Raw genomic sequence first — 21,022 nt, forward strand, 5'->3', positions numbered from 1 at the left:
ACTGCCGAACAATATGCGAAGTAATCGGTTCTTTTTTAACTACCGGCTTTGCCACAATTCTGATACATCCGTTCAAACATAAATGAAGCCAATTGCCTTTGCAAGGATTAAAAACACTGGCAGTGTCATGCGCCCAGCTTATAGCATAAAATATCTGATTTAATTTGGATTTACCACATTTCGAATCAGACTGAATCTTAGAAACTAAATAAAGCGCTACAGTAGAAGGTTTAGCTGGTAAATGATTTGTCTTACTTACTGAACACCAATCAGTAAACTTTTTGAAATATCTGGAATAGTTATTTAATGTAGACTTCTCTTTGCTGGCCAACACAACATTCTTCACTTCTGAGAAGAGCTCTGGTCTATTTAAGGAAACACATTGTTGACGCAGATCAACCCATCTAGATGTACTAAACATATCTGTCGAAAACAATAAATTTAAATGATTTAAACTTATCACATAAAGTAGAAGTCTCAAGTAATGCACTGTAATCCGTTAAAATTCTATCCACTCATCAGATCGCTATTTTATGTTGCCGAAATAAAGCGATATGGATAAAACTTTAATTAAATTAATGTCACATTGCTTAATGTATAAATATTATATAAATGTCGTAGAAAAATATTAATACTTCAATATGCCCGGACATCAAAATTCAGTGACAACAATATACTATGCTTGGTATAATTAATAAATACATGTAACAAAAAACATTCTACGCTTGAGCACCTCGCTCGTATATTAATGTTTCTTAAACATTAAATTCAAAACGATTCTCCATAAATACAATTCGTACAACAAGGACTTTACTATTGAAGCTGGAGGAACCGAATATAGACTCCTTATTGTTTCCCTGAACATAAATTCTGGAAGGCTCGTGAAAAAGTAGAATGTCCTGTATATAAGGCTTCAAAATAGAATTTTCTCCAAAAATAAGTGGAAAAAATGGACTAGACGGCCAAAAAGGTAACACAAACGTCCCAGTACCCTTGCAACAGAATATATGATTTAAAGCCCGTGGGGCTAATGAGACCGGGGGAACACACCAATTGTTATCATTTCCCCAATCTTGAGTAAAGGCATCGACAGCCTCTGTACTAGGTGTCCAAAATAAGGAATTATAACGAGAAACTTTGCAATTGTATTCGTTTGCAAACCTATCTATATCGTGCGGTCCATACATGCTTTCTAAAAAGTCAAAAAATTCTGCGCTAACCCCGTAGTCATCAAGATCAACAATTCTACTATACCTGTCAGCCTCTAAATTCAAATCTCTGCTATTCCATTTCATTTCTAGAGAAATACAATTTCTTGCACAAATAGTAAATATGTTTTCCGCCATATCATGTAAATTACTATTCATACTACCCTTTTCTATTATAGAAACACAGTTTTTGCTATCTGTATGCCACAATACTCTTCTACCTGCTAATTTAGACGAAAAGCTAAGTAAACAGTAATTGATAGCTAACATCTCCCTAAAAGTCGAGCTCTGAGCTTGTTCAAAAAAATTTTCCAGGGTCTGTGTGCTATAGAATGGTCGCATTCAATATAACCTGCCCCTGCGGAAGCCGAAGCATCCGAATACACTGCCTTGGCCGGTAAAACCTCGGTAAAAAGTGGCTTGCTTAATACACCCGAGAGTACTCGATCCCAGAAATGTAAGCAATGTAAACATTGTGAAATGTTCAAAGCAGAATCCCAGTGACAACGCGATTCTATGATTCTATAAAAACTCTTAGTTTTAAGAAAACACACATTGCCTAAAACAGGAGCCATTGATAAAACTTTTCCTGCAAACTTAGCCAAATGCCTTGGTGTAACTGTAGGATATTTTGAAAAAATATCTTTTAAACAGTCTATAGCACTATCCCTGCGCCTATCAGGTATAATAAAACAGCCGGACTGCAGATTCCAAATGTATCCTAGCCATTCTAGAATCTGGGTAGGTATGAAAATGGATTTTTCAATGTTTATAACAAAACCTGCATTATCAAGTGTTTGCTGAACAAAGTTCGAGTCTCTAAGCGTTAATTCAAAAGAGGCATTAATCCCGAAACCATCATCGAGAAAAAGGAGTGTTCTTAAACCATGGGAACGCCAGAACTTCACTTAAGGCCGCAAAGTCTTACAAAAACATCTAGGGGCACTGGAAAGTCCAAAAGGTAGCACTGAAAAAACCATATAACGTGTTCTACCGTTAACGGGCCAAGAGAATCCAAGATAAGTATGCTGATTGGCTATTATATCGATGTGGTGATAACCACTGGTCAAGTCGTACTTATACATATACCCATGAGGTACGAGAAACTCCTTCGCAACCTTATAATCCTCAAACTTAACCCTTTCTTTTTAACGTACAGGTTTAAAACACTTAAATCTAAAATAAGACGTTTTTTACCAGATGAATTTGTAGCCACAGATAATGGGCTCACATTGTGCGGCACAAAAGGTACCTCATAAATGCATCTTTTTTCTAGCAAATCAGATAATGCTTTATCTACAAAATCTTTTTCTCTTAAAGCCGATTTGTTATTTTTCATCAAATACATAGGTGGTTCATTTACAAAAGGAATTACATAGCCGTGCTCTATAACAGAAAGTACTTCTTGACTTGGATCTAAAACATTTTTCCAATAATCAAAATTTTTCTTTAGTCTACCTTTGACCGAACCAGCTGTTACATTCACCAAACTTTCTGAATATTCACAAAATCTAATCTGTGAGTTAATGCATTGAAAATCGATGAAATTGTCATTCAAAAATTGTCGATAATTGACGTCAGTGCTAGAAAAAACAGTACCTTCATTGTTGTTTGTAGGAAGGGTCTGACATTTTGGACTCTGTACCACTCCCGACCGTTGCTGGAGTACTTCCGGTGTCTCCTGCCACGTGTCTCGTGCTGCCGTTGAAGTCGTAGGCACATCCGGAAGCCACGTGTCCAGCGATGCCACACTTGTAGCAGACGATGGGTTTTTTAGACTCGAATCTTCCCGCCATGGGAGGTCGTCCTGTTCCGCGTCTATAAGCACGAAAGGGCTGCTGCTGAAAATAACTAGCACTAGAAGGGTTATCGTACTTATTATCAGAAGCCTTATTTGATTTCTCAATCTTGGCTCTAGCCCTCTCCTCCGCCTTTCTGATTCGGCGGTCGTCGTCAGAATCACTGGCCACGTCATACATTTCATACTCTTGAATTGTCGCCCACCCGGCGGCGAACTATCAGCAATGCGTATAATTTTGTTACGGTGCTTTATCTTAGCTCTAGCTTCAGCGATAAATTCTCTAGCCTTGGAACTATCTCTCAGACTGACAGCCTTCTCAATGTTATCAATTACGTCAGCAATTTCGTTATTGAACATAAACTGCTTCCTATTAGCCACGTTCTTCAAATGAATATTATTGTCAAATCTTACTTTTTTGCGTGTAGATTCTGCCACCCACTCGGAGTCCGCATGGAAGTCTCGTTTCAGCTCCCTCAATTTGGTGTCGAAAAAGTCTTTCAATTCATCTACGACTTGGTCTTTCAAAGGCCTCTCCCTTTGCTCTCGCTGTGAAGTGTCTTGGTCGTCTTGAGGCGGGTATTCTTCGCGTGACATAATCTTACATGAGAAATAAATGTGTACTGCCAAATAGTCTTCTCTAGATGGTGAAAAACAAGTTACACTCGGTATATATACCCCACTACACAAACGCATGAAATACACGAGCAAGTTACTGAACTAAAACCAATACCGTAAACCCAGTCATTTTCGTAACGAGAATAATTTTATTTAATAAATATAAAGAAATAACTGAATATGACACCCACATAAAAACATGATTTTTGGTGTTTTCCTTCCGGCTGGTATACACCTGCTTTAACAGAATATAATAACAGTTAGACAGGAAAAACTATATTCAATGAACGCAGCCGCCAATCAGGAAAAAAGCTTCATCACACCACACCGTACCAATAACAGAAAGCGAAACAGCAAAGTAACGTATAAAAGTTATCTTATTTTATATTTTGGAACATTATGTTGAAACCTTGACATGTCAGAAAAAAGTTCTTTTGTCTAGACAGGTAAGTGCTACAAATATATATTTTGCTTGTAACATCAGATTGGAAGAAATGCGATAATGTACTACAACGGATTTGGCATGTTCGTAATGGAAATGTTGGCAGCTGAATGAAACTTTTTATCAGGAAAAAGATAATATATCATCGTTACAGTCCACTTTGGAACATTTTCATGTAAAAAAAAACAAATACTGAATGGAATGTTACATCTGTATGTATCCCTATTAAAAAAAATCAAATACAATATTCAAACACGGCTCGAGTTTTTGCCGTTAAAAAAGAAGGAAGTCAAGCATTTTATATTCTGCGATAAACAAAAGGTTGACACGTGGAACGGTGGAATAACATTGTGACGTTGATTATGACGTCAAATAGCCGTATATAGCCACTTTGTTTTAATGTGCATTTTAGAATAAAAAATAAACTACAAATGTGGTGTATTGTCTCTTTACTATGATAGATCATCGTTCAGTTGCTTGGATATTTAATGTTTCTGGTAAACGCTCTCCTGGTCTGATTCTGAGCATCAGAATTTTGAGCAATTGTAAATATGTTTATAATCAAAGCAAAGGTATTGGAAATCAGAAATATAAAAATGCATATACAGTTAAACTATCAGTTTTCGTATGAGGTATCATAAATCTAACTACATATGTACACTGATATGTAGACTGATTTAAAAGATTTAGACATCATGCATTTTTTCATAATGGGAACAACTTTCATAACGCTTTTGCCAATAGAAATCTTTCTACAATGTAGATTTCAATGAAACTTTTCACAGTCGTAAATATACATAAAATTATGATCTATAATGTGGTGAAATGTGGTGAAATAAGATGTATAGGTCCATGTGCTGATTTTTGAGATATTTGACCATGATTAAAGTGAACTATACATTTCAAGCTGATTGTAAAACATTATTTTGAATAATTTAACATATCAGATGTTATATTCTTGCATGTCGGACAGGGTTTTCCCGTGCTTTTCCGGTGCTAGAAAAACTCATCTTACACTCATCCCAAGGGTGTAAGATGACTCACGTACTATAATTTATGAATGAGTGCGTAAAGTCATACGCTGCTATAACAAAATAGCGCCTTAAAGTTTTTCTTTATATCTTCTACAAATTGAAGAATAAGGCATGCAAGAAAAAGAATCAATCACTGGCAGCGGGTAAAGAAGTCGAGTTACCGCCTAAACAGTTACCCTCGTGCCGGAGATTCCCATCTTTACCCGCAACAGGTGAATATACTTATAATATTAAATTTTTACTTAAGAAGGATGGTCACAGTGCCATTGTAATAAATTTACTCACCGGTAATCAATTTATAAAATGATTTTCATTTCCGCATGCCGAATCCGGGCTTTATTCTACGTTTTCCGGATAAATGGTGTTAGCCATCACTTTGAGTTTATCAAACGTGCAGAACTACCTTAAATAAGCTTTTTAAGATTTGTTACTAAGAAGAAAGAAGTAAAATGTCTGACTTCATCGATGCACTTTCCGTCTTTTACCAAACTGAGGAAAATCTGTATCTATAAGGATAAAGATATATTGGTGGTAACTGTGGTAGATGATTTGATTTCCAAATATGCCAGTATATTTCTGTCTATCACTTGTCATACTTTGATGAATTAGATTTCGTCTGTGCACTGAAGCTATCTAGCTTAAGATATTGCATAATTAGATTTAGAAAGATATGATGAGGTGCTATTTGTTCCATGCAGCTGCCTGTCGGTTTTGATGATTCCAATCATTGACCATCAAACCTTATGTGTGAATAATGCTGTTTGGCTTTATTGGTTATCCGTTGGAAAACTACTGTGGTATTTGGACATGAATCAAAACAGTAATTGCCTCCTGTGACTGTATTTCGGTTTATCGTTTCATTTACGCTTATTGTTTCATTACGAATAACCCTTTCCTGATATACTGACAATATTAGTTTGCTCAGTTGAAGAAAACACAATCAGTCATATTCTTGTTTATGAATGCAACTGTTTACAGTAACGGATGTGTTTGTTTGGAAACAGTTTCGGTTGTTAAACCATAACATCTTAGATTACTGATTTTATAAATTCCAGTACACTTGTTCCTATGCAGTGTTTAACAATTGCAAAACCTATGAGGTCGCTATCTGAATGTTAAGTGTAACAAGTCCCGCACTTTAACTATTTAAGCATAAGGGAATAGGTGATACCGTTCCATTTCATGCCAGTCTGTTTGACTACTAGCACTGTAATTTTATACTGAAATCGCTTTTTCGTCAAGGAAGACATATAAAAGTTACACTTGTCTGGCCAAACTGATTAGACTGTATGTACTTAATTATGTGATTTGTCAGACGGTTAAGAATTGCTTTGTAAAGAGCATTGAACACGACTCCGTTAAACAGGAACTTAAACACGATTTCATTAACACGATTCCCTTAACCAGGAAGTTAAACACGATTTCGTTTAGCAAGGAATAGTGTTTAAAATGCAGTACGAGTTACACTTAGATGGGAAGCTGGGTTCCTTTGGTGACCTATTTGTATTGAAAGTCGCAAGCTTCATAACCAATTTTTTTCTGTTTAGAGATTAAAAAATTCCTGCTTACTGTTTAGACATATATATTTTCTAAATCAAATAAAACTGTCACAAACTTTTCAAGTTTTCAGCGAATGAAATTTCACACGCGTAATATACCACATTAGGGGAACGATCCAAATATGATTAAGATAATATTTTGCCTCTAGATTTGTTCAGTTTTTTGCGACATTTTATACAAAACCTCTCCGTTAAATATGCAACAGTAAACGACAGAACCCATGGTAATATTGCTTCGCTACACAGAATTTAGGTGAAACTATCTACAAAAATGTATATCAACAGTATTTCTAACAAAAGAACTCCTGGTAGATACAAACTAATTAGGTAAATTAGAGTCTCATGCACGATATTGGCATGGGAAACGTCTAAATTTGAGCATCGTATCATATTAAGAAGGATGCAATACGGCAACTATTTACACCAAATGCAGAATGCAATAATTATTTGACAAGTTCCTGTAAGAATTTCAAGGATGGCATGTTAGAGTAGATTTGTAGGATGATAATATCAAAGGGAATGTACCGATATCCCATCAAGGAGTACATGTCAGGAAGAGTTTAACCGATATCGCATCAAAGATAACATTAAGAGCAAATCATACAAATATCTCATCAAGGATGACATATAAGGACATTTTGTTTTAAAATCCCATCAGGGATAATATAAAGGTATTTTGTACTAAAAGCCCATCAGATTCGATGACATATAAGGGTATTTTGCACTAATATCCCATCTAGGATGACATATAAGGCTATTGTTACTGAAAGCTCACCAAGGATGACAAATAAAGGTATTTTTACTACCATTTCATCAAGGATGCCATGTAAGAGCAAATATTTCCCATATCCCACAGAAGAACCATATTTGATTTAATCTAACGTTTCAAATGGTTTATTCTCGACAGACTGGCATTATTTTGCTATAAATCCCCTCAAGTCAATTAACGAAATCAATTTTCCTCATGATATATTGTGAATCAATACTTTGTTTCAATAATTCTAATTCTCTTCATTTTAAAATGGACTTTTATAAATGACGCCTCTGTTAGATGAAGCATTGTTGTTCAATATGTCCATTAATTATTCAGTAAGACTTGTTTCGAGTCATTGTCGGCTTGACATAACCGTTTGTGTCAGGTGCTACTTCTTTTTTGCATGTTTATCACTGAGATTTTGAGTTTCAAGGTCGATTTGTATACACTTAATTCTGAAGGTAAGCCATGTGTTTCTACTTTATGTGTTGCCTACATCTGTCAAATTCTTCATCAAGATATTTCAGGTGATTTTCCAAAGACATTTAGATACTACTGCAGCAGTAGCGGGTGTGTATACTTTATTTTAAAATTTGAATCTTATTTTAAAGGCCTGAATAAAGATAAAAGTTAAGAGAGTAAAACACTGTGACCACCGCAACCTACTTTTCTCCTCCCACATGAACTTCGTGAAAATCATTTTGCTAGTACTGGTATAATACAGCTTTATTACAAGATGTCAGGTGGACAATTTAGGCCCAACCTAAACGAATGTGTTTTCTCAACTTCGTCAGCAACTTCATCAGCAATTATATTCAGTCAATCTCTTTTCATGATTGTTTTAAAAACATAAATGAATAACTATCTAACACTGTAGAAAAAAATGTAGTCTAAACTCAACTTAAAGCCCTGCCCCGCGGCTATTCAAATTCTATTGTGTGTATGCAACCCATCATTACAATAGATAACAGTTAAAGGTCACGCGCCGCACTTTATTTCGTAGTTCATAGTCAGGCTTTTCATGCTTTTTGTGTGACAATTTAAGGTTAAAATGTAGGACTGGTGCAGGTCTTTAATATATCAAATACTGCTATATTCATTGAATAAAATGTTTAGACATTAAATACATTGTCTTGGCCTAATATATGTCACTGTCAATTTGTAAGCAGGTACTTATATTTTCCATTTTTCCTTGCAAATCATGTATAATTACCATCATGGATTTTTTTTAGATGACTGGAGGTTACTTGAAACATTTTACTACAAAATTAATGACATGTTTGCGACATACAATATAATAATACTTTACTTACGTAATAGAATACACATCGATTTAATCTAAGATTACTGTCAGTTGTTTTATAACAAAATGGTATTTTAAACAAGTGGAAGCACATACCGTTATGCAACACCGATACAAAGTCATGAGTCAAAAACATCACGGCTTTAATTTCAAAGTTAATGAAATTTTGGAAAGAGCGTCTATCATAATTAAACAACACACGCTCATTTGCTTTAAAAACTAATCTAGTTTCTGGAAATGGAAAATTCTAATCTTGTTCTAATGAAGTAAATGAGTCTAGAAGAATAATTGATTTTAATTTCTATTCAAATATTTCGATCCCAATGTTGAAATTAAAAACTTGCATTTTGTCCGGTATTGTCAACTGTATTACTATGCTCTTGTATCAGCATGTCTCAATTTCACCATTTCCCAGTATCACTATGTCTTAGTATCACCATGTTTGCATAAGCTTCCTTTATTACATTATGTATGCTTTAAAAAGGCAAGAGCTATATTTCCTAAATTACTATTTACTCAAATTGCAAAACTGCATATATACCTGTATACCCCACAGTAATACCCCAGTCACACATACGGCGCGGATAACTACGTCTAGCCACGGATAGAAACGTAGTAATCCGTATCGATCCGTACCTGAGCCGTACCTTAAAGTAGTAATCCGTATCAATCTGTACTAGTCCGTACGGCTCAGGTACGGATCGGTACGGATTACTACGTATCTATCCGTGGCTAGACGTAGCTATCCGAGCCGTATGTGTGACTGTGGTATAAATTACTTGGAAAAACACGAACAGAAAATGATATTCTACAAAATATAAAAGAGGAATTAGTGCCTATTATTTTTGCTCAAATGGAAACGTTAAAGGTATCCAATACGCTTTTTTCAATAAAACAGTTTACTTTAAATTTAAAAGCTCCTAATCAGATGAATTTATATCTTGACTAAATAAAATTCTTTGTTCTGCTACTTTCACAATTACCAATCATTTGTCAAAAAACCTTAAGTGATACAAATATACGGTTCGTCATTGTATTATGAATACACTGACATGATAATTTTGTGTTCAAGTAGATACCATAAAGTCATTGTTCGTGTTTGGATATAATATATACTTATGCATCGGACACGTCATTTTGTTTTTAGAAAGAAAGTATAAAAACCAAAAAACAATTTTATGGAGAAAAGACGTGGATAGGGGGAGCGGTGATATAGTGGTTAAGGTGTCGGCCGATCAACCAGGGGTCGTTGGTTCTACTACCACGCCTTTTCATATGGCACTGATACTGATTTTTCATGGTAACAGACCTGTGAGTGTTTCAAATAAGCTTGAAGCTTTCGTAACAATTGAGCTAACATATATAAGTATAAGCTAAACTAAAAGACGTAGATAAAACATGAAATTAGTTCAATCACTCATTAACTTGTGTGTTTTTTGTACCATTTTGCATGTTGCATCAAAGTGTGAGTAGACACACCTGATAAATGTACTTAAAGAGTGCAAGACATTGAGTGTTTAAAAGCAACGAAATTTAGACTCGATTGTACAACATTTCAAGCACCAAAAGTAGCTGTGACACATAATCTAACTGAACTGACAGTCTGAGTCAAGTTGAGCAGGTATATGTAGTATGATATACATTTGCCTTGTGTTAAGTAATAGCAACAGGTTTCAATGCATACTGCAAGAAATTTTCTGTTAATATGACTATTCGAAGAAAATGCATAAGGAAATTTTATTCTGCAAAATTGCAAACAATCAAACCTCATCGTTAACAACCAATTACTTAGTGTCATCAAATAAATCACATTTATAATTGTAAAGGCATTGTCGTTTTTGGCTCTCACATTTAGAAATTTGTTAGGTTTTCTTTGTTTTCTTCACAGTAAATCTGATTACTCCTTGTGCCCTTAAATATTAATTTTGAGGTGTGTATTTGTGTTGGGGGTGGGGGGGGGGGGGGAGAACATGGGAACACTAAAATTTGCATTTATCCGTACTCCAGTCGGTCGGTCAGTCCGTCCTCCATACTCATCAACTCTGTATATTTACTAAACGGACACATTTCTAAATTAAACGTCTAGAATTCTATTGAACTTTACACAGAGGCATATCAACACATTCGCCCAGATATTCTGAATAACTAAAGATCTGTTGTGACTATTATCTTACCTCTCGCCAACCTTCAATTTGGTTTCTAAATCGCTTAAAGGAATGCAATCAAAATTGATTCAGTCACGCCCAATGTCTGCAATTCCTTTTACAACCAAAATAATGAATACGCGCCCTCATCTCTAGGAGTAAAACCATCAATCATGCATACTCAACGAACTATAATATCTTATCTGTTTTCATTAAGTCTTAAAAAATACGGAAATTATTACAGTAAGTTGAAGTATATTATCCGGTCTATGCAAAATGGTAACCTTCTTTAAGTACCGTAACTTTGCATTTAGGGTTTGTCTAATTCATTTGAATTGAGGGACTCGCCCGCTTATCTCAGTAGGGAGAGCGTTGGTCTATGGATCGCAGGGTCGCGAGTTCGATCCCCGGGCGGGGCGTATATTCTCCGTGACGATTTGGTAAAAGACATCGTGTCTGACATCATTCGTCCTCCACCTCTGGTAATTCATGTGGGATAGTTGGCAGTTACTTGCGGAGAACAGGTTTGTACTGGTACAGAATCCAGGAACACTGGTTAGGTTAACTGCCCGCCGTTACATGGCTGAAATACTGTTGAAAAACGGCATTAAACCCAAAACAAACAAACAAACAAAAATTGAATTGAGGAACATCGCATTATATTAGGCATTCATTTGCAAAATTCTATATCATCGAGTTAAATCGATCTGAACCAAATAGAACATGACTGATCGAGAAAGGAGTATAACTTTAGAAAGTGATTAAAGGTCATTTCCCTCTCGCCGATGTGGGTTCGAACCTCACATTGGCTTATGGAAGATTGACGGACGGTCGTTCTCCCCAAACCCGGCCCTTGCCTGAACACGAAGTGTAGATGGGTTCTTACAACACCATTAAATGCTGGACACTATATGACCTACAACTGCGTCGACTATAAATCAAATGAATGTGACTATTACAAATTTTGTGTTGTTCCAATCATTATTTAACTTTCTTTTTTTGTAACAGTGTATATATATATATACACGTGAACAACTGAAATATTTTCTACAAGTGACAAAAAAGATGAAATATAAAATGTTTAATAAATGACCAATGTTATCTAAGAAAACGAAAATCAATTTTCCAGTTTTCCATAGTTTTACTGAGAAGCTCCATGAATTCTCTGCAACAGATAAAGAAGATCACATGCAGTCATTTTCCAAAGACGACACCAAACAATGGCCACTACTACAAAATCTGCTCAAAGGCCATTTTTGTCTGATGGACCAACTGTCATCAAAGACTTATTCTTCGTTTACACTTTGGAGAGTTTACAGAAATATTTGACAGAAAACGAACACACTTTTCCCGCAATCATGATAATGTTGTAACGTTCTGACTTTAACATTATAGCCATCGAATGTAAAATCATCATCATATTTAATGTTCACAAACACATTTCGTTTACAAAATTGTGACAATACTAACAGAACCCAACCGCGGTTCCCATAAAGTGTATATATTTATAGTTTTTTATTGAAAAAAATATCTTCGACACAATCACACTGAAATTAACATGTAAAATGGTTCCTTTCCATGTGAGTTAATATTAATATTAATTCAGACTTTCTGAATTTATCCAACATTCGTTTTTGAAGTAATATCAGTAAACTTCAATAGATAAATTTTGTTCAAAACCTTGCCGGCTCTCACTCTCTTTCTCCTTATCTGGAGACTTAAGGCGAGGACATCCCCAGTTCAAAGTCTCAGTTTCAATCTTTATTGAATGATAAGACATGTATAAGTGCAATTTTTTGCCGTGGAAATGGTAAGTCGTCTGCAGATGTCACATATAGAATCAAAGTACAGTGCGTAGCTCTTGAGACGGAGAAACGATTCTTTGGTCACACTGTATTTCGCCAGAACAGTCGTTCATAACTCGCTATCAATGTGTTCAGTTAGGCAGTAGTCATTTAGATGTGACAATATTCATGCCGACTCAGAAATTGTGGTCAAGACTGTGTAATAATGTTTGGTTGTCAATTCTGTCGAAAGCTCTTACCGCCAATAAAATAGCCAATATTTTACAATATTACGACAAACGACTCAGAAAGTGTACAATTTGTTAAGATGCGTAATCCTGGGTATAAACTTTGACAGTAAATACTTTATTATTCTGTACAGTCCTGGGTACATGTACACTCCTATTCCCAACGTAGAAATTACCTACTTTATTAAGGTGTGGACTCGTATGTACAAATTAAGAAATTACATACTAATTTAGATCAAAAGAATCTAAGTTTGTTTTATTGGCCCTCAGAAGATAATGTATATTAAAAATTATAGACTGATTACAATGAGTACGAGCAGACATCATAACAAAATGAATGTTAGACAAAAGTTGTTTATTTCAAGCTTCAATTTATACGCTATAATACTGAGTTATTGTTAGTTGACGTTGAAAAATGTTTTACAACACTATACTTCTAATATAAACAGTATAGTAGTATAAATGTATTCACTTCTGTCCCGCATTTTTTATTGGTTGAAGACTTACAAAATTTACAACTTCTATTGGTTCTTTAAGTACGTCACAAGTTGGCTTAGACAGCTACGTAGCTTAATGTTTACAACATTACTTACAAGAGGAAGCCCAGGTCACTTGTGATATTTGAGATAACATACTAAGCTGTTTGATTACATTGAGTGTTAATACCTAATATAAACTATACCTCATGACAAAAAGGGAAAAGGCTTCCCTGAAAATATTTTTGCTTCCCCTTCCGCGTCCCATGTCACTAAGGGTTGGGAAGGAATGGAAAATATTTTTATTAAAAATATTATATTTTCAAATATAGTTTATATCAAAATTTATTTAACTGATTTGCTGAACAAATAATAAGTTTGTGACAAAATGACAAGATAGACTAGATACTAGACTTAGAATTTTTCTTTATATCCTCTTTAATATGTATGTTACAAAATAGCTACGTTTCTATTAAATTAGAAGATTTGAAGATATACTGTATATATGTTTTTCTTACACTTAGAGTTTAAATGAGTAAAACAAGCCTCAATAAGTGTTAACTATTACAAAACATAGCCTTACATCAACATGTATTTGTAATTTTGTTCAGTGCAATATCATTCATTGATTATAATTTTAGATGTCTAGATATCTTGATAGAGCTCACAAGTATCAGATATAACTTTCATCTTAAGTTACAGAGTTCTTCAACATGTTCAAGTTAAACACTTTAAACTGAACATAATCCTTGTCTTTAGCAACGTAAAGATATGATAAAAATATCTATTGAGTTTGAAGCAAAAGATAATTTGCCACTTGTATATTTATGGCAGTGACTACTCTCTAAGATATCTTGACATAAATCACAGGTAATAAATATATCTTTCCAATTAAGGCACAGAGAAACGTTCTCCAAGCTAAACACTTTAAAAATGTCCTTATCAACTTAATCCGTGGCGGAAATAAATGGCATTCCCCCAAGACTTATGCAATAAACTACAATGCGTACAGGTTTGATGACACATGTGTCTTCTTTAATTTGATTACAAAAATAAAAAAATGGAAAGCCATAGGTCGCCCAGCACGACATAAACGAAAATGGTGCAGGCTCGTTTTGCTTGAGCCTCTTCATGGACGGTAGTGGATGTGCAAGCTATCGTCCACGCCCTCTGTCCCCGGGTTGAGCAGAATTCAACATTTACACATGTTATAAGTACCAGAATGTTATTTAGAGACATCCGCAGATAATTTCGTACGGTGGTGCATATAGAACCTTTAAAGAGGGACAGAGTGCAAAATCATGAAAATCGGCGTATGGTCCCCAGATAAAATAATGGCTGTGCGCTAATCGAGATTAAAGTGCTGAAAGCTGAAAGCAAAGAAAGGTTGAAACCCACATTTGATGTGCATTAAACCACTCAAGTCACTTCCATGAAACAGTATAACATTCAAACCATTTGCATCAATGTTACATTTTATACTATTAATTCTGCTCTGACTAAAACCATCAAGTGTCTTGAAACACACTGCCGAGCAAGACAAGGCAACCCTTCATCGGCTTAATCAAAATTTACCATAATGATACCAAAGAGAAATACAGTCTCTGTTTCATTAAAACACAACATCACAAAGCGAATACAGATAACAGAAGTATTAGATCCATGTCTTTTTTATTCAAATTAAACAGGCATACCCTACATCTAGCAGATTAAAATATACGTACAAGAAGATCTTATCACATTTTCAAGAAGAACAGAATATACCGAACTATTACGTTTTGGGCGATTAATCACCTATATAGCGTCTGTCTATAATAAATCCCTATCCACTCAAAATTGTACAACAACAACAACTTGATAAAAAGTAAAACGTAAATTTCACTTATTATTTTGCTGGAATGTTTAGCTGAAATTTTGTAAAATGATATTGTCTTATGAATAAATACAGGAATCAAGAAGGTTAAATAGCATGGTTTTCGCAGCGAATTCGCTTGCTTCTGCGGCGCCATAGGTGTTGTGTTCTTTAAGTACACTGCTTGGTGATGTTTTTCTTTTATTTGTTCCTTTTGATTCATTGATTCATTTACACATAGTTTCTGAAGATATTTAATTGCACTCAGTTATAGGGTATGCCTCTTATTTAACAGTTAACAGTTTGAAAGATATAAACGTTACTTTATGCTAATAATTCATAGAAAATGTTATATTTAAAATCCCAGTTTGTCATAGTTCCTCTTTCGATTTTCTAAAGATATACACCATTGGAAAGCTTGCGTTTAAGATTTTTAAAAATGTATCATTTAAAATATTTTCTTTTATCATGTGCATTAAAACGATTGTTAAACCTGATTATGAACTTTCACATAGAAATTATGTAGAGAGATAAACGGTCGGTAATCAATAAAAGTAGTGCGGAACTAGAACATTTCAGTGAAAACTGTCATTGTTAATATTCTTGCAGTCTCCAGAATATGGTTATAATAGGTTGAACCACTTCGCGGTTTCAACCTAAAAACAATGGACAGAACTAAACAAACTGGAATTTAAAGAGGGGATATGTGGTTACGGTGCCTGCATATCACAGAAACTGTCAAAAGACAAAATTAAAAAGCAGGCACCATACCCAAGGGGTGATTAAACAACACCAAAAGCTTTTAAAGCGGGAGTATTGGAACCACCCAGGCCGAAATGATGAAGCTGAAAAATTAAACAGTACACTAACACAACATAAATGTCATGCTAAACGATCTGAAGAGATCGAAATATATCAGCTCTGACTGAAGATACGGGGAGACATTTTACGGCCGCCACACGGCACAAATAACGCTGCTGTGGTAATAAAATAAAAGCAGGTCGCCCAACAAGACATTAACGAAAATATTGCAGGCTCCGTTTGATTGAGCCGGTTCAAGACGCCTGGACAAATCAAACCGGGTGGATCCGGTCACCGGACACGTAGCCGCAGTACGAAGTGTCGTATTTTTTCCGTCGATTAGTGGAATGTTCCGAGCATGAACTCTACTTCCATGATACGAGACGTATATTATTGCAATCATATTTTGCATAGTTCTATGCTGCATCCTTTATAATTACAGGGGAGAGTGTGTGCTCGCATGTCTTAAATATTGGATAATATTTCTGTCAAATATGCATGCCTACAAGACAGTACATTCACCAGGTCCAGGAACCATTTCTATTCCTCGGTAAAGATTCAGGAAAACACACATGAAAGTGAAGCGATATAAGTTTACCATAAGTCAATTGATCGAATGTGCAGCATGGCCGAGAACAAAAAAAAATGTATCATTGACTAATAAAGAAGATCCGATGGAACAAAACTTGTATCATATAGATATATGTACATCGGAGAATGAAAATGCATTTTAGTTGTCAAAATGTTGACGTTAATTTACCTAATATTGGCGTGCGTATGTCACAAAACGATTTGCAATTTTTCCTTCAATATTGTTACATAATCGCACATCTCCGTCCAGATAAAAGCATTTATTTTTTATACATACTAACATACCCTAAAAGTGTATGTCAATATCAAATAATACAAAACTTAATACTAATAAGTAGACTAAGTGTATACGTTCTCTGCCCTGTTTTCGAACCTTTTGTAAAGTCTCACACATGTGTTTATTATGGTTGTCAGGAATGTCTTTTTTTTTATGGATACAACGAACAAAGCAGTTACCTTTCTTTATATAAAGAAATTCTAAGAAGAGACTGAATCATGTAGTGTCATAGATTATCCTTCCATGAAAACAGACGACTTACACGATTTTGTGTAACAAAGTAAAATATGGCATCTTTTTGTGTTTACAAATAATGTAAGGACTATAACATAATCAACATTTCTGTAACATTTATCTGGGGTCTGGAAGGAGTACGTTCATATACGAATCACTCCACCATACAAAATTGAGTTGTTTTGTGTATATTTTGTGTTCATTACAAAACAAAATCAACTTTTGTTTCAATTATCATAAACTCCCCAGGAATTGTAAAGAAATCTACTAACGAAAAAGATTACCCTGCATGGATTTTATCTAGTAAAATGTTTGGATGCTTGAAACATAGCTTTATGTCTTTGACAAAGGGCTTATTTCGGCCTAGGGCTACCTCGTGTCCTGTCATAATAATAGTTGAAATTATAAATATTCTAACAAACGTCCTTATGATACAACCTATACAAGGAATATTTGTTTTAGTATTAAACTAAAATAACTTTCACTTATTATGATTATTCTGGCAAACGTCCTAATTTTGCAAAAGTTTCAAATGCAAGGGAATGTTTGTTTTTCAGAATAAAATTGAAATATCTTTTACTTAAGTTTAAAAATTAAACTCCAGATGCACTATAATGTAAAATGGCGTCGTTGCTGGTGAATGACAATTCCATTTAACATGTCAACAAAACACAATTTTATTGTTCTTTTATTCCATAAAACAGTTCAGCTAGAATTACAGTTTCTTTTGTATTCATTATCATGAGGCGCGTATATTAACGTTTCTGCAATAAATCATGCACATCTTACTTTTTATATTGCCCACTTCTTAAAACAGTTGGTTTAACATGTGATTCTGTATTCTACTTAACCCATGGGAAATTAATGTGCAGATTAGTCATGTTTTGTGTTTTGTGTTATATCATTTGCAGAATGCCGAGGGATTCTGTAGCTGTTATAATATGAAATGTACAATGTATTACTTACAACAATATAAAATTCTTGACGATTTTCCAGATCACAATTTAGATAAATCCCGATGCGCCACCTGTACTACATCTACACGACCTTCCAATCATTGCGCAAGATTTAGTTCTTCTTCCATAAGCTCTTCTTCCACTTCTTCCACTTCTTCCACACCTTCCACGTCCTTTTTTTATTATTCCTGTATCTCGACAATCGACTCGTCCGTAACGTAAGATACGTCGACATAATGATCTATTTGACCTCACAACCGGAAGGTTATTCAAAAGCAGAAGTGATATCAGCGTCAGACATATAATATGCTCGGTTTTCATGACTTCTTTGGCTGCACTTTAAAAACAGATCAGATAAAAGTTAATGCAAACGAAGTACAAAAAGGAACAACAATGATAAAAAATAAAGTATACGTAGAATAGCATTTTTGCTCTGCTTACACTCATTACTTCCCTTTGGAGATTGTTGTTCGAACATCAGTCTTAGATACTTTTCACAAAAATAGTGTTTATTCCAGTTTGTATAACACAACATTTAAATCTATTTGTTGTAACGTTATTCGAGATTCAAAATGGAGGCTAAGGATCCGTATGGTATATACAGGGAAAAAAGAAGAAAATGAAAGAGATCCACCTAGATTACATATGCGGTTTATTCAGATTCTGTCGAATAACAAATATAGAAGAGCTCAGCCGGGATATATTGGTGAGACAGGGGACTTTCTGCGCAAACGAATACTTGTTCATCGACAACAGATAAGAGACAAAAATACACGAATGCTATACGTAATTGAACATATCGACACGTGTGCTGGACAAAGATAACCATCATTTACGATTTTTTTCCATTATATAAATTACAATCTGCAAACGCGATTTTAAGAAAAAAAAACACAAAAAAAATAATTTCTAATTAACATATCTAAACCAGGGCTTAATTCAAGACATAATTATACTGAAACAAATAACTGGCTGAGAGTAACGTCCCTTCATTTTGACGTACTTTGACGGTGTTTCTTTCCGTCGTTATAGACGTTATTATCACTTCTGAAGATCTGCACAAGCAGTGAAACCGGTTGAGTTATGTAATCTAGGTGGATCTTCTTTCTTCCTTTTTCCCTATTATATATAAATATATCTTTGTTCCTTAAAAAAAAACCTTTTGAGTTGTTTGGTTTGGATTTTGTTTATTTTGGGTTTAACGCTGTTTTTCAACAGTATTTCAATCATGTAACGGCGGGCAGTTAACCTAACCAGTATTCCTGGATTCTGTACCAGTACAAACCTGTTCTCCGCAAATAACTGCCAACTTCCCCACATAAATCAGAGGTGGAGGACTAATGATTTCAGACACAATGCCGTTTATCAAATAGTCACGGAGAACATACGCCCCGTCCGAGGATCGAACTCGCGACCCCGAGATCCGTAGACCAACGGTCTTACCTACTGAGCTAAGCGGGCGGGCTTTGGTTTGGATTTAACATCGTTTTCAACAGTATGCGGACAGTTAACCTAACCAGTGTTCCTTGATTCTGTACCAGTACAAACGTTACCCCATTTTCACGGAAAAAAACCCTAAATAATTACTTAGTTAAGTCTGTTATTTAAAAATTGTGTTATTGCTTAAGTTATTGTTATTTAATATTGATTTATTTTCTGTAACAGTGTATTTATAACTCAATTATACTGTAGTAAAAATAGTACCAAAAATTTTAGTTTATCAAAAACAATTTAAAATTTAATGCTGTTTGCTAATATGTATCATTTAAGACTGAGTATAATACCTAAGTTTTGAGTTGATCATTTTGATGCATATTATTTAAAATTTTCTGTTACTTCTTATTTAATCTCCATGTAGCAACTCTTGCAGATAGTCCTACCTATCAAGTCATAGATAAATATTTAATTCTAAAATATACCTGGATTATTGCGAGAAGAACTTATCTGATTGCAAAAATGTTGTAAAATATGATTATTATGTGACGTCAGAAAATGTTTTAAGACAAATAAAATAAACTCAGGTCCATTATTTAAGCTGGCATAATGTTATCTGTACCATATCACACATCATATATAAAAACAAGAAAAAAACTCTTCAGTATTTACCATGAAAATTGACATTACAATGAAGTGACTTATTACTAAGTTTTTATCCATACATTTACTTCAGTATTCTTATTAACCTGTGTCATACAGGTGCACATACGATTAATATTTGTGTCACTGATTGATCTCTAGTACATTATGTACTATGTCTATTAATAGTATTTACTTGCAGTACTTATTTCAGTTACGCAAATATGATATCTATATTTAATTTTAAGCACGATATAAGGACTTTAAGGATTTGATTAAGTATATTTCTTATTGCTATACTTTGTTTTATGTAAAATTTATAATTGTTGTGTTTTAATCTATGAAATAGTCATATACGGTTCTGATATAGATGTAAAAATCAACATTGAAGACGCATAAAGGGCAAAAAACAAGCATTTGAAATAACAGACTTAGCTAAGCAATTACTTAAGTATTTTCCTGAAATTAGGGCCTGTCCTCCGTAAATAACTGTTAACTTCCCCACATGAATCAGAGATAGAGGACGAATGATATCAGGCACAATGCCTTTTATCAAATTGTCACGGAAAACATACGCCCCGCCCGGGAATCGAACTCACGACCCTGCGCTGTAGTCGAATTAAAGACTTCACATGATAAAATTTAAAAAAAAAACACGACATCATAATGAGTTAAAATAATTACTTTTTCAAGATCAGTAAAATCGTTAATTGTCACAACACTGTACCTGTATAGTTTTTTTATACACATTAAAAAGAACAAGTGCAAGGTTAAACTTACATGTATTATCCTGTTGAATGTCTTTCACAAGTATCGCAAATGCTGACTCGCTATTGATATTTCTCTTTCTTATGTGCTTGTAATTTG

At 34.5% G+C, this 21,022-nt stretch overlaps 1 long non-coding RNA gene across 1 annotated transcript; it reads right to left on the bottom strand.

Annotated features, from left to right (window-relative positions):
* Positions 1-17,795: 17,795 nt before the first annotated feature.
* LOC123533025 (uncharacterized) lies at positions 17,796-21,022 on the bottom strand. The gene is made up of 2 exons (XR_006682797.2): positions 20,936-21,022; positions 17,796-18,416 (listed from the first exon to the last, which is right to left on the bottom strand). It is a non-coding gene; the product is annotated as an uncharacterized LOC123533025 (long non-coding RNA).

This window comes from Mercenaria mercenaria, chromosome 11 (genome assembly GCF_021730395.1).
Source record: "Mercenaria mercenaria strain notata chromosome 11, MADL_Memer_1, whole genome shotgun sequence".
Taxonomy (NCBI): domain Eukaryota; kingdom Metazoa; phylum Mollusca; class Bivalvia; order Venerida; family Veneridae; genus Mercenaria; species Mercenaria mercenaria.